A 13,808-nucleotide genomic window follows, 5' to 3' on the forward strand; every position below is an offset into this window, starting at 1 on the left:
TCAAGTTGCTCACCATCTTCGCCCTGCGGAGCACCATTGAGCCTCTCCCTGTGTGCGTAACGGAGCCGCAATGTCCTGCGTGCAATGTCCTGCGTGCAATGTCCTGCGTGTAATGTTCTGCGTGTAATGTCCTGCGTGTAATGTTCTGCGTGTAATGTCCTGCGTGTAATGTCCTGCGTGTAATGTCCTGCGTGTAATGTTCTGCGTGTAATGTCCTACGTGTAATGTCCTGCGTGTAATGTTCTGCGTGTAATGTCCTGCGTGTAATGTCCTGCGTGTAATGTTCTGCGTGTAATGTCCTGCGTGTAATGTTCTGCGTGTAATGTCCTGCGTGTAATGTTCAGCGTGTAATGTCCTGCGTGTAATGTCCTGCGTGTAATGTCCTGCGTGTAATGTCCTGCGTGTAATGTCCTACGTGTAATGTCCTGCGTGTAATTTTCTGCGTGTAATGTCCTGCGTGTAATGTTCTGCGTGTAATGTCCTGCGTGTAATGTCCTGCGTGTAATGTTCTGCGTGTAATGTTCTGCGTGTAATGTCCTGCGTGTAATCTCCTGCGTGTAATGTCCTGCGTGTAATGTTCTGCGTGTAATGTCCTGCGTGTAATGTTCTGCGTGTAATGCTCTGCGTGTAATGTCCTGCGTGTAATGTCCTGCGTGTAATGTCCTGCGTGCAATGTCCTGCGTGTAATGTCCTGCGTGTAATGTTCTGCTGCCAAGCCAAGAGGAGGTTCGACCCTCGAGTCATCTGCTGGGAGGCTGTTTTCACTTTAGCTGTCACCCGTACATATTTTGCTCCATCTCTTCTGAACTCGCGTTTGAAGTTTGTAGCAGAAGGTTGACTGGTGGGGCGGAGGGGGGGGCGAGGTTTGCGAGGAAACATTGACTGCTGAAACGGAGAGTGTGGAGATGAGTCGAGTGATGGCGATTGAGAGTTATTGCAGTTGATGTGTCATTGGACGTTGAGCCAGCAGAGGGTATCAGAGTATTGGAGTGACGTGGTCTCGTATATGTGGGTGAGGAGGATGTTTGTAATCATCTGGAGTTTGTTTAAAGAACCAAGGACTTGAGGAACCTCGCAGAGAGAGAGAGAGTTTCAGTCGTCGAGTTGAGTTTCGATGCAAGCATTGGTGTGAGGGTCGCGGACTCGTGTGGGTGCGTGGACTATATCGAGTTTCAGTTTACCCCCTGTTACCTTCTCCGGTAAATATGTCAAGAGTCAAGAAGTAGACATTTCTGTTGCTGTCTTATTGGTGGGAGCTTTATACGCTGTATATGTATGGCCGGCTGAAACAATGATAACCTCATATTAAAAAGTACTCGAACATTCTTAAGAAGGCTTTGCAACATACTTAAATTCCAGTGGTTAACAACATAGTATCTAATCGTGATAAAGTTTGTTAATTATTTTGTAATATTATCACAGGAACATTTTACTTCCGTTTCCCGGGCTTGGCTGAGCCGATGACGTCACCACGCCTATTCTAATTCGGGATCAGGGGCCGTCCATAAATGACGTCACGCACCTGGGGGGGGGGGGGGGTCAGACATTTGTGACGATGTGTGACGACGGGGGGGAGGGGTGAGAAATGTGACGTCACATCAAAATGCGTAACTTTAAAAAAATATAGACAACACGTTCTACTTATCTTCTTTGGTTCTTTCGGTAAAGTCACGTAGAATGAGAATAAAATAATAAATTGATAAAATAAAATAACACAATAATATTCTCACGACGTTTCGGCCACAACACAAGCGGCCTTCATCAGGTGAAGGGAGCGAGACCGAACGAACCAAAGAAGATGAATCATTGCAGTCACGAAAGCTTTAAATCGAAACGTTCTACTTAATTAAATAGACTTTTTAATAAATGTTTTCTCCTACAACATCAGAGTGCGGCGCCACATTAAATACGCAATACAATGACGATAGTTTAAAGCGATTTGAAGCATGTTATATATTTTTTTTTGGGGTGGGGGGGGGCAGAGCTTTGTGACGTCATATTTGAGGTATGGGGGGTCTGACTTTTTGTGACGCCGTGTGACGAGGGGGGTCAAAAATCGTCCAAAATCGCGTGACGTCATTTATGGACGGCCCCTCAGTCGGTGCGATCATCCCAGCTGATGAAGCTGGGATGTCATTTACAGCAAAACGTCGGATCTCAATACAGTACTCGAGTCAAATTAAGCGCGCAATCTCTTTCAACCGCCTGTTGCTGAACACAATGTCGAATTGGCACGTTTCGTTCCAGCGACTGCTTGATTTGGTTTGGCTGTGTCAGTACCGACCTTAATACAGACCAATTCAGACCTTATTGGTCGCCCCGTGCCGTTATAAATATATCAACGTTCATCCATGAAAGTCCCAACACAAAGAGACAGAAATGATGTTACTAAATAAGTGTAGTTCATGTGCATGTTCTGTACCGAGAGCGTCTTAATTCCGGATCAAATTTGTCGGCCGCTACGGGGATCGCTACTCTCCAGATTAACAACAAGCTGTTCCACGACTTTTGTATCTGGCTGTATGATTTTTATTGCCCATATTGAAACGGATATACGCCGTATCGACCTGGAAACTAAATTTCCCCCTACAAAAATACGGGTAAACCGTATGGGTTGACATGTATGGCAATGACACGATTTTGCTGCATAGCTACACGTTTATGAGTACATAGAGTGCTTGCCAGGACGCAGCCCAAGAGGGAAACAGAATGACATAATGGGGGTCGATGTAAAGAAATTTGGGGTCAAATGTGATTCGAGTGTGGGTTATTGATATCGCGACTCGCACGTTCGTTCGAGACGCGTGTGGCTGTGGACACTTTGCTCAGCCAAACGTTGTTTTGCATCAGTGGAAGTGGGTTCACTGCACAGAGGATATATCGGTGCGTCTTATGTCAACGTGCAGCAATGTCCTTCTGACTTTTAATTCCAGGACTAAAGGAATTCGCGTTACGGAATGTTAAGATAATTTATGGCGAGGCAGGTTCCGATCTATTCTTGCGGATGGTGTAAATATGGTTCAGGCGCTGAATGCCCATGTGGAAGTCTGCCAGCGACAGGAGGGCTTCAGAAGTTCCTGTAGTTTTGACATTTCTCAATTGAAGGTTTACGATGTGGTCATAATTTCGGTTGCATGGCCACCAATTACAGTATCTGTCTCATTGGACCTCATGTGCCTCAATGTGCCTGTATGGATATCGGTGTGTCTCTGTATTTCACTGGATCTGTATGTATCTCTACGAGTCTGTATATATTTGGGTGTCTATGGGTTTACTATATGGTCCATCATTTCGCTTGCGTGGCCACAATCACACTACTGTGGCTTGTCTTTAATTTTGCATTCCCTTCCGATGTATGGGTGGAAGTCAAAAGGGGGCCCGTGTGAGTCGTTGTGAGGTCGTAATTCAGGGTTGTGTACCAGGGTCCACTACCTGGGGCTCCACTGCGGTCAATCCTTGTGGAGTTGCGCTCCGAGCACCTCCTGCAGGAACCAGATCGGAGGAAGAACCAATGGGGAGACCCGGCATTCCAGTTCCACGTATCTTATGTATTTTGAACTTCTTTCGTACTGTACATGGCTAACCGTGTTAATCGGATGTGCGGGGCAGGACAACAAACTAAGGACAAAAAGAAGTTCTACAGAAATTAGTTTTCAATATAAATTTAAAAGTGCATAGCTCCAATGGCTTCCTAATATCGGAAGGAAGAGCGTTCCAGACGGCCACAGAAGCGCATCTGAAAGCACGCAATGCGGTGACCATATTTGTTCGATGGCCAGCCAAAAGCCGCCGCTGCAAGGATGACCACCAGAGTTCGCTCCTTGACGAGATCAGCAAGGTTTTCCCCTTTTTTCTGGCAACAAAACAGCTGTGTTTAGATGTTAAAACACCAAACTGAAATCTTTTACAAGGAATCATGTCTGCATTAACCACAATACTTGTGGTCAGAATGCAAAAAAACATACTCTGATAACATATGCATTGTCTTTGAAAGTGATTGGTCCACACCAGAGACAGCTTTCTTTCGAGCCCAGTCTCAAACGGTGTTAGACCAGAAACTGGACCAATCAGTTTCAAAGACAATTGCATATATTATCAGAGTATGTTTTTTGTTTGTATTCTGACCACAAGTATTGTGGTTAATGCAGACATGATTCCTTGTAAAAGGTTTCAGTTTGGTGTTTTAACATCTTAACACCTGTTTTGTTGACAGAAAAAAGGGGAAAAACCTATTCTCATATTTTGGTACTGGCAAAGGAGGTCCCATGATGAGATCAGCAAGGTATTGTGGTTCATTTGCGGCACTTTGTGTATAATGAATGCGACCTTATAATGTACAGTAAGTAGTCCCTCGATTTACGTTTTTAATCCGTTCCATGAAAACTACTGGAAAGTGAAGTAACTGTAAATCGAATATATATAAAAAAATCACTGAGTCTGCAATAGAGCTGTTTCCACTGCCATAACAGAAAACAATGTAAACAAAGCCAGTCGAGGTCGAATCGCTCATAAATGGGCGTCGCTGATTGGCTGAGGCAAGCTTAGCCCACTTATGAGCGCTCGGATTGGCCGAAATTGGTGCCGGCGTGCATAACGTAAACATAACTTTAATATAAATGTTAACGTTAATCGAAACCACGGGGTCCTATGGGAGGCGAAACGTTAACCCAAAAACCGTTAACCAATGCCACTGTTAACCGATTGGCTAATCTAATCGGCAACCGGAAGCCAATGGAGCCCGGCGGTCCCTGGATGAACATGATGAGGTCTTGCAGTACCCGTCACGACACGTGCCAGAAAATGTTGTACATGCTGCAGCTTAGTTCATGTAGACGTCCTGCAGTGAGCTTCCATAATCGAGCATTGTCGATACGATGCAACACACCGCCGTGTTGGCTCTTGTCACGACTCAAAAGTGGTCGAATGTGTCGTAGAGCCCTGATATGAAAATTCTAGTGCTTGACTACATTTTGCATTGTGGTGACATAAACGACATATTCTGGTCGAGTATGATGCTGAGACTCTTCAGATAAGTAGAACACTTCATCCTGGAGTGCGCGACTGCCGCATCTGATCATCCCACACATTATTACGCCTGAGCCTGCTCGTGTGCAATGTTCGAGGTTACCGATGCTCTCCACATCTGACGTTAGACTTCACTGCGGTGTACAATTGTGCATCATCAGCATATTGATGGGAGTTGATGTTCTGCGATGGGATGACATCGGCGATCGGAGAGACGTCTGTTGGAAATAGAAAGGGCCCGAGGACGGACCCCTATGGAACGTCGACTAGGCACGGCATTGGGCGATGAATGTTCTTCGCCCAGCTTGACGAACTGTGATCGACCATTTCGGCATGACTCAATCCACCCCGGTGCCATGCCCAATACACCGGACCTTGACCTTAGCCACCCGATGAGTATCTCATGGTCAATGGTGTAAAAGGGAGCTGAGAGATTGAGGCCATCCAACGCTGCGGCGCACATGCCATCCATGACCTTGTAGAGGTCATCAGCGATCTTTAGTTGAGCCGTCTCAGTGCTGTGGAACTTCCGGTACGCTGACTGCAACGGGTGGAAATCTGCCCGTCGCAGCGACGTGGGGAAGTAATCGCACGCTACTGGTGATTATACCCAGATTGTGGTCCCTGGATAAAACATGCGATATCCGAATATTTCTACGAAAATATGGGAAGGGTGGGGAGGCATTGTGGAGGGGGGAGGGAATGGTGGCAGGCGGGGGGTGTGATAACCAGTACCGCACAAGTCGACGCTCATGATGTGACATCTGTGTCCATGCGTCTATGAGTACGACACCTTCTGTCGGCCTAACGTTGGCCTAGACGTCCCATGTTTACCGGGCGGAGAGACCGACGGACAGAGCTCTTGCATCAAGACTCTCAATTTGAGTTGGGAAGCATTGACAAAGGGAGTCAAAGTAATGAGCAGGAAAGCATCAAGCAACTCTTGTGGCGGAACCCATTGAAAGATAAGATCGATCCAGAAAAAAAGTAACTTATCCAAAGATCACAACAATCACAGTGAGATACATTTTGCCAATTATCGTGCCACCATTGTGAGCACCAATTACAAAAAAAACATTCACGATGCTTGTCTTGTACACTGTACTCCATATAAATTGCGTTTTCCCACTAATGAGTGTTCTTCCTGAAATGTGTCCTCAATAAAAAAATATAAACCCCAGTTCCCCAAAATATGGAAGTAAAAAATATCTTTATGAATATGCCTTTTAATAATAATAATTTTGAATCAACATGTCATTGTCCTCCGAATTCTTAAATCAGCAGCACGGAATCCCAGGGGCAGCTGCCAGGAGGAAAGCTTTTACTGGTAGGAACGAAGTTGTAAACTGAGTGTACCAGCCTGCAATAGATTAATGTGTCCGTCCGTCCCCTTTCAATACTTTAACGAAGTGAAATCTCGTGCTGTTGGGTGTAAAATCAGCAATAGACAGCGCAGAGACTTGTCCTACCAACCCACCCTGCAGGGACCTGTTTTATTTGCAAGGTCCCTTTTTTCTGCGTTTGTCTCGGTCGGTTTGGTCGGTTTTCACTCATCTTTACGATAAACGTCCCAATATTATCACGGAAGGACAGAGAGAATCATCCATGAACGTGGTCAAACTTTGGTTGGAAATCGTTCACAACATTATAAATTACTCTTTGGTTCTTTCGGTAAAGTCATAAAATTATTGAAATCGACGTTTCGGTTGCAACACAAGCAGCCATCATCAGGTAAGAATGATTGATAAAACACAGACACGGAAACAACATACTGCAGACGCACATGCAGAGACACACCGAGCGAGACACACACACACCAAGACAAAACAGGACAACGAATCTGTACCGAGGCCTTAAAGATGATCAATGATCATCATCAGTGACCCAAGTAGTTCGCCTTCCTTGGAGCGTGTCGCTGCAAGCGCGAGCTTGAGAACAGAAAGCCGCTCCTGGATGTATAAGCAGATAGCGTTACAAAGAAAAAGTTCCCTGCACGGCCTTTAACAGACTGTCGGGGCAAGTGCTGTTAGCAAGCACCTATGAAGGCCAACGCAGTCAACCAAGTGCCCTGAAGCAATACCACGGTTATACGAAGCGCTCGCTGCACACGTGAGAACCTGTGAATTGTCTGCACAATACAGGTGGGTGGGTGGGTGGTGGTGATGGTGGTGGTGTCAGCACCACGCCCCGCCACCTTTGTCTCTCCAGCGACTGATGATATACGCACTCGATCTATTCCAGTTACATTTTCATTTTCGGCGCGTTCGACAACCTGGGACCTCCGGAGCAGCAGGTGCGACCTGCGATTGTCGCGAGTGTTACGCACTCTGGCCAGTAATCGAACCTGGATCGCCTGCCTCCGGGGCTTATCGCTGAGGAACAGCTGTGACACGGCTCCCACACACTGAAGCATTTACACACTCATGCACAATCACCCGTACACTTTATGTGATACGGACACACTGAACTCTTTACACACTGTATGTGTATGCACATACACGCACCGAATCGTAACCTCCAATTCGCAGGGTTGGTTACGTGCGGTACGAAAGAAGTTCAACATGCAGTACATACAATACTAGACTGACGCATACTCAACACATACTCGGAGTACAATGTTCACCAGCCCCCCCCCACCTCCCTCTCAACGCTGCAGATTCGATGCATTTTCGCAATTCCAGATTTCCCTACATTGGAACATTAAGGGAGAGGGCCCTTCCACGTTCATAATAAAGGTGTTTGGGTTAGATCGCGTTATTTATAAATGTGTCGTAACCCTCCACCACCCGACAATTCGCCAGATGATGCTGGATGTAATTATCAGCGAAACGTCGTACTCAAACTGTAAATGTTGTGGATTCACTCTTCAACACACCGCTGGGCTAAAGTAGTGAACTATTTGTCTTTTGTCAACGTGACACTTTTTTTTGCTGATTGGCCGTGTCGGGTGGTGGAGGGTTACGACACATTTATAAATAACGCGATCTAACCCAAAAACCTTAATTATGAATAATATTGGTCGCGAAAGCCTCCCACGTGTTTAACTGGCCCTTCCACGGCAAACGTAAAATGTTTTTTTTTTTAACGTGCTGACTCATGGCGCTTAAAGATGCCATATGAATCAGTAACACGCGTCATTATATACCCGCTAAATCAAAGATCCCCCGGATAGCCTTAAACGACTCTTGGGGCAAGTGCTGTCAGCGAGCACCTTTTAAGGTCGGCATGGCACACCAGTGGGTGGGTGGCCCAGCACCACGCCTGGCCGCCTTTGTCTCCCTAGTGGCCATGCTTACACATCGCACCAGGTACACATTTGAGGCTGAGTCGACCTCTACCACCCCCGCAGGACGATGCCCACTACTAAATCTCAGAGGATCGGGTACACACATACACGAACGTACGCCTCGCGCAGTTACACCCGATCAGTTTCACAGATGATCGATAGGTCTGCGGGGAATTGAAATACATATCCGTTATCTACAGTGAGCGTATTTGCAGCACGGATACACACAGAGGTCACAGTGAAAGAGTTTCGAGAGTGGCTTTGGTGGTTTAACGATGCGCCTACAAACATCACGAAAGACCAAGCCCCGACAAATTACACTGCAAAAGCAAATTTTCTGTCTCCTGCGATGAGGCTTCTGTATTGGATGAGATGAGGCTTCTGTATCAGATGAGACGAGCATTCTGTATCGGATGAGACGAGGATTATGTATCGGATAAGACGAGGCTTCTGTATCGGATAAGACGAGGCTTCTGTATCGGATAAGACGAGCATTCTGTATCGGATAAGACGAGGCTTCTGTATCGGATGAGACGAGGCTTCTGTATCGGATGAGACGAGGACTCTGAATCGGATGAGACGAGGCTTCTGTATCAGATGAGACGAGGATTCTGAATCGGATGAGACGAGGATTTTGTATCGGATGAGACGAGGATTCTGTATCGGATGAGACGAGGCTTCTGTATCGGATAAGACGAGGCTTCTGTATCGGATGAGACGAGGTTTCTGTATCGGATGAGACGAGGATTCTGAATCGGATGAGACGAGGATTTTGTATCGGATGAGACGAGGATTCTGTATCGGATGAGACGAGGATTATGTATCGGATAAGACGAGGCTTCTGTATCGGATAAGACGAGCATTCTGTATCGGATAAGACGAGGATTCTGTATCGGATAAGACGAGGATTCTGTATCGGATAAGACGAGGATTATGTATCGGATAAGACGAGGATTCTGTATCGGATAAGACGAGCATTCTGTATCGGATGAGACGAGGCTTCTGTATCGGATAAGACGAGGCTTCTGTATCGGATAAGACGAGCATTCTGTATCGGATGAAAAGAGGATTCTGTATCGGATAAGACGAGGCTTCTGTATCGGATAAGACGAGCATTCTGTATTGGATGAGACGAGGATTCTGTATCGGATGAGACGAGGATTCTGTATCGGATGAGACGAGGATTCTGTATCGGATAAGACGAGGATTCTGTATCGGATGAGACGAGGATTCTGTATCGGATGAGACGAGGATTCTGTATCGAATGAGACGAGGCTTCTGTATCGGATAAGACGAGGATTCTGTATCGGATGAAAAGAGGATTCTGTATCGGATAAGACGAGGATTCTGTATCGGATAAGACGAGCATTCTGTATCGGATGAGACGAGGCTTCTGTATCGGATAAGACGAGGCTTCTGTATCGGATAAGACGAGCATTCTGTATCGGATGAAAAGAGGATTCTGTATCGGATAAGACGAGGCTTCTGTATCGGATAAGACGAGCATTCTGTATTGGATGAGACGAGGATTCTGTATCGGATGAGACGAGGATTCTGTATCGGATGAGACGAGGATTCTGTATCGGATAAGACGAGGATTCTGTATCGGATGAGACGAGGATTCTGTATCGGATGAGACGAGGATTCTGTATCGGATGAGACGAGGATTCTGTATCGGATGAGACGAGCATTCTGTATCGGATGAGACGAGGATTCTGTATCGGATGAGACGAGCATTCTGTATCGGATGAGACGAGGATTCTGTATCGGATGAGACGAGCATTCTGTATCAGATGAGACGAGGATTCTGTATCGGATGAGACGAGGATTATGTATCGGATAAGACGAGGCTTCTGTATCGGATAAGACGAGCATTCTGTATCGGATAAGACGAGGATTCTGTATCGGATAAGACGAGGATTCTGTATCGGATAAGACGAGGATTATGTATCGGATAAGACGAGGATTCTGTATCGGATAAGACGAGCATTCTGTATCGGATGAGACGAGGATTCTGTATCGGATGAGACGAGGATTCTGTATCGGATGAGACGAGGATTCCGTATCGGATGAGACGAGGATTCTGTATCGGATGAGACGAGGATTCTGTATCGGATGAGACGAGGCTTCTGTATCGAATGCAACAAAGCTCACAGGTATTTCTATTATAGACCTCATTAGACTCAACAATTGATCCACATGTTTCTCGTGACTTTGCTGAAAGTCGAACCCGTGGGCGAATCATGGCAGCTGTGTTATAGCATGGTGTGTGTGTGTGTGTATTGATATCAGCTGTAGTGTGTGTGTGTATTCATAGCAGCTGTAGTGAGTGTGTGCATTCATAGCAGATGTAGTGTGTGTGTATTCATAGCAGCTGTAGTGAGTGTGTGCATTCATAGGAGATGTAGTGTGTGTGTATTCATATCAGCTGTAGTGTGTGTGTATTCATATCAGTTGTAGTGAGTGTGTGTATTCATAGCAGCTGTAGTGAGTGTGTGTATTCATAGTAGCTGTAGTGAGTGTGTGTATTCATATCAGCTGTAGTGTGTGTGTATTCATATCAGCTGTAGTGAGTGTGTATTCATAGCAGCTGTAGTGTGTGTATTCATTTGTAGTGTGTGTGCATTCATATCAGCTGTAGTGTGTGTGTGTATTCATATCAGCTGTAGTGTGTGTGTATTCATATCAGCTGTAGTGTGTGTGTATTCATAGCAGCTGTAGTGTGTGTGTATTCATAGCAGCTGTAGTGAGTGTGTGTATTCATAGCAGCTGTAGTGTGTGTGTGTATTCATATCAGTTGTAGTGAGTGTGTGTATTCATAGCAGCTGTAGTGAGTGTGTGTATTCATATCAGTTGTAGTGAGTGTGTGTATTCATAGCAGCTGTAGTGAGTGTGTGCATTCATAGTAGCTGTAGTGAGTGTGTGTATTCATATCAGCTGTAGTGTGTGTGTATTCATATCAGCTGTAGTGAGTGTGTGTATTCATAGCAGCTGTAGTGTGTGTATTCATTTGTAGTGTGTGTGCATTCATATCAGCTGTAGTGTATGTGTGTATTCATATCAGCTGTAGTGTGTGTGTATTCATAGCAGCTGTAGTGTGTGTGTGTATTCATAGCAGCTGTAGTGAGTGTGTGTATTCATAGCAGCTGTAGTGTGTGTGTGTATTCATAGAAGCTGTAGTGTGTGTGTGTATTCATAGCAGCTGTAGTGAGTGTGTGTATTCATAGTAGCTGTAGTGTGTGTGTGTATTCATAGCAGCTGTAGTGAGTGTGTATTGATATCAGCTGTAGTGTGTGTATTCATAGCAGCTGTAGTGAGTGTGTGTATTCATAGTAGCTGTAGTGTGTGTGTGTATTCATAGCAGCTGTAGTGAGTGTGTATTGATATCAGCTGTAGTGTGTGTGTATTCATAGCAGCTGTAGTGAGTGTGTGTATTCATAGCAGCTGTAGTGAGTGTGTATTGATATCAGCTGTAGTGTGTGTGTGTATTCATAGCATCTGTAGTGAGTGTGTGTATTCATAGCAGCTGTAGTGAGTGTGTATTGATATCAGCTGTAGTGAGTGTGTGTATTCATATCAGCTGTAGTGAGTGTGTGTATTCACAGTAGCTGTAGTGTGTGTGTGTATTCATAGCAGCTGTAGTGAGTGTGTGTATTCATAGCAGCTGTAGTGAGTGTGTGTATTCATAGCAACTGTAGTGTGTGTGTGTTCATAGCAGCTGTAGTTTGTGTGTGTGTATTCATAGTAGCTGTAGTGAGTGTGTGTATTCATTTGTAGTGTGTGTGTATTCATAGCAGCTGTAGTGTGTGTGTGTTCATAGCAGCTGTAGTGTGTGTGTATTCATAGTAGCTGTAGTGAGTGTGTGTATTCATAGCAGCTGTAGTGAGTGTGTGCAAGTGGCTGCTGATTGCTTAAGAACGGTTCCGCTGCGCTCACGGCCAACACCAGCGGCAATTATCTGAACCGGTACTGCCCCCCCATCTCCCCCACTATCGTCGACTCTGGCTTAAATTAGTAACTGGTGCGGGTGTATAAACATCAGCACTGGGGAGACAAAGACGGCCGGGCGTGGTGCTGGCCACCCACCCTTTTCGTGTACCGCCGTTGCGAGCCTTAAATAGGCGCTCGCAAACAGCAATTGCCCCGACAGTTTCACGGGGGGTGTGGGGTGGGGGTGTGTGGTGTCTTTGTCTTGTCGTGTTCACATCAGCTGCACTTAGCGAGCTGCAGTGAACGACCGAGAGCGGCTCCGCGCTGCTGATGAACGCGGAGGGCGGTGGCGAGCGGCGTTATCAGCAGCGCGCACGTGGCGGCGAAGCTTCCGCTGCGTCTCAACCGCCGCGTCCCACGGCTTCCTGTGCTCTGTGTGTGTGCTGTAGAGGTGTCACGGTGTGTGTGTGTGTGCTGTGTGTGTGTACTGTGTGTGTGTACTGTGTGTGTGCTGTAGAGGTGTCACGGTGTGTGTGTGTGCTGTGTGTGTGTACTGTGTGTGCTGTGTGTGTGCTGTAGAGGTGTCACTGTGTGTGTACTGTGCTCTGTGTGTGTGCTGTAGAGGTGTCACGGTGTGTGTGTGTGTGCTGTGTGTGTGTACTGTGTGTGTGTACTGTGTGTGTGCTGTAGAGGTGTCACGGTGTGTGTGTGTGCTGTGTGTGTGTACTGTGTGTGCTGTGTGTGTGCTGTAGAGGTGTCACTGTGTGTGTACTGTGCTCTGTGTGTGTGCTGTAGAGGTGTCACGGTGTGTGTGTGTGCTGTGTGTGTACTGTGTGTGTGTACTGTGTGTGTGCTGTAGAGGTGTCACGGTGTGTGTGTGTGCTGTGTGTGTGTACTGTGTGTGCTGTGTGTGTGCTGTAGAGGTGTCACTGTGTGTGTACTGTGCTCTGTGTGTGTGCTGTAGAGGTGTCACGGTGTGTGTGTGTGCTGTGTGTGTACTGTGGGTGTGCTGTAGAGGTGTCACGGTGTGTGTGTGCTGTGTGCTGTGTGTGTACTGTGTGTGTGCTGTAGAGGTGTCACGGTGTGTGTGTGTGCTGTGTGTGTGTGTGTACTGTGTGTGCTGTAGAGGTGTCACGGTGTGTGTGCTGTGTGTGTGTACTGTGTGTGTGTACTGTGTGTGTGCTGTAGAGGTGTCACGGTGTGTGTGTGCTGTGTGTGTGTACTGTGTGTGTGTGCTGTAGAGGTGTCACGGTGTGTGTGTGTGCTGTGTGTGTGCTCTGTGTGTGTGCTGTAGAGGTGTCACGGTGTGTGTGCTGTGTGTGTGTACTGTGTGTGTGTACTGTGTGTGTGCTGTAGAGGTGTCACGGTGTGTGTGTGTGTGCTGTGTGTGTGTGCTGTAGAGGTGTCACGGTGTGTGTGTGCTGTGTGTGTGCTCTGTGTGTGTGTGCTGTAGAGGTGTCACGGTGTGTGTGCTGTGTGTGTGTACTGTGTGTGTGCTCTGTGTGTGTGCTGTAGAGGTGTCACGGTGTGTGTGTGTGCTGTGTGTGTGTGCTGTGTGTGTACTGTA

This window comes from Petromyzon marinus, chromosome 3 (genome assembly GCF_048934315.1).
Source record: "Petromyzon marinus isolate PM22_M1 ecotype Great Lakes invasive population chromosome 3, UKy_Petmar_22M1.pri1.0, whole genome shotgun sequence".
NCBI lineage: Eukaryota > Metazoa > Chordata > Hyperoartia > Petromyzontiformes > Petromyzontidae > Petromyzon > Petromyzon marinus.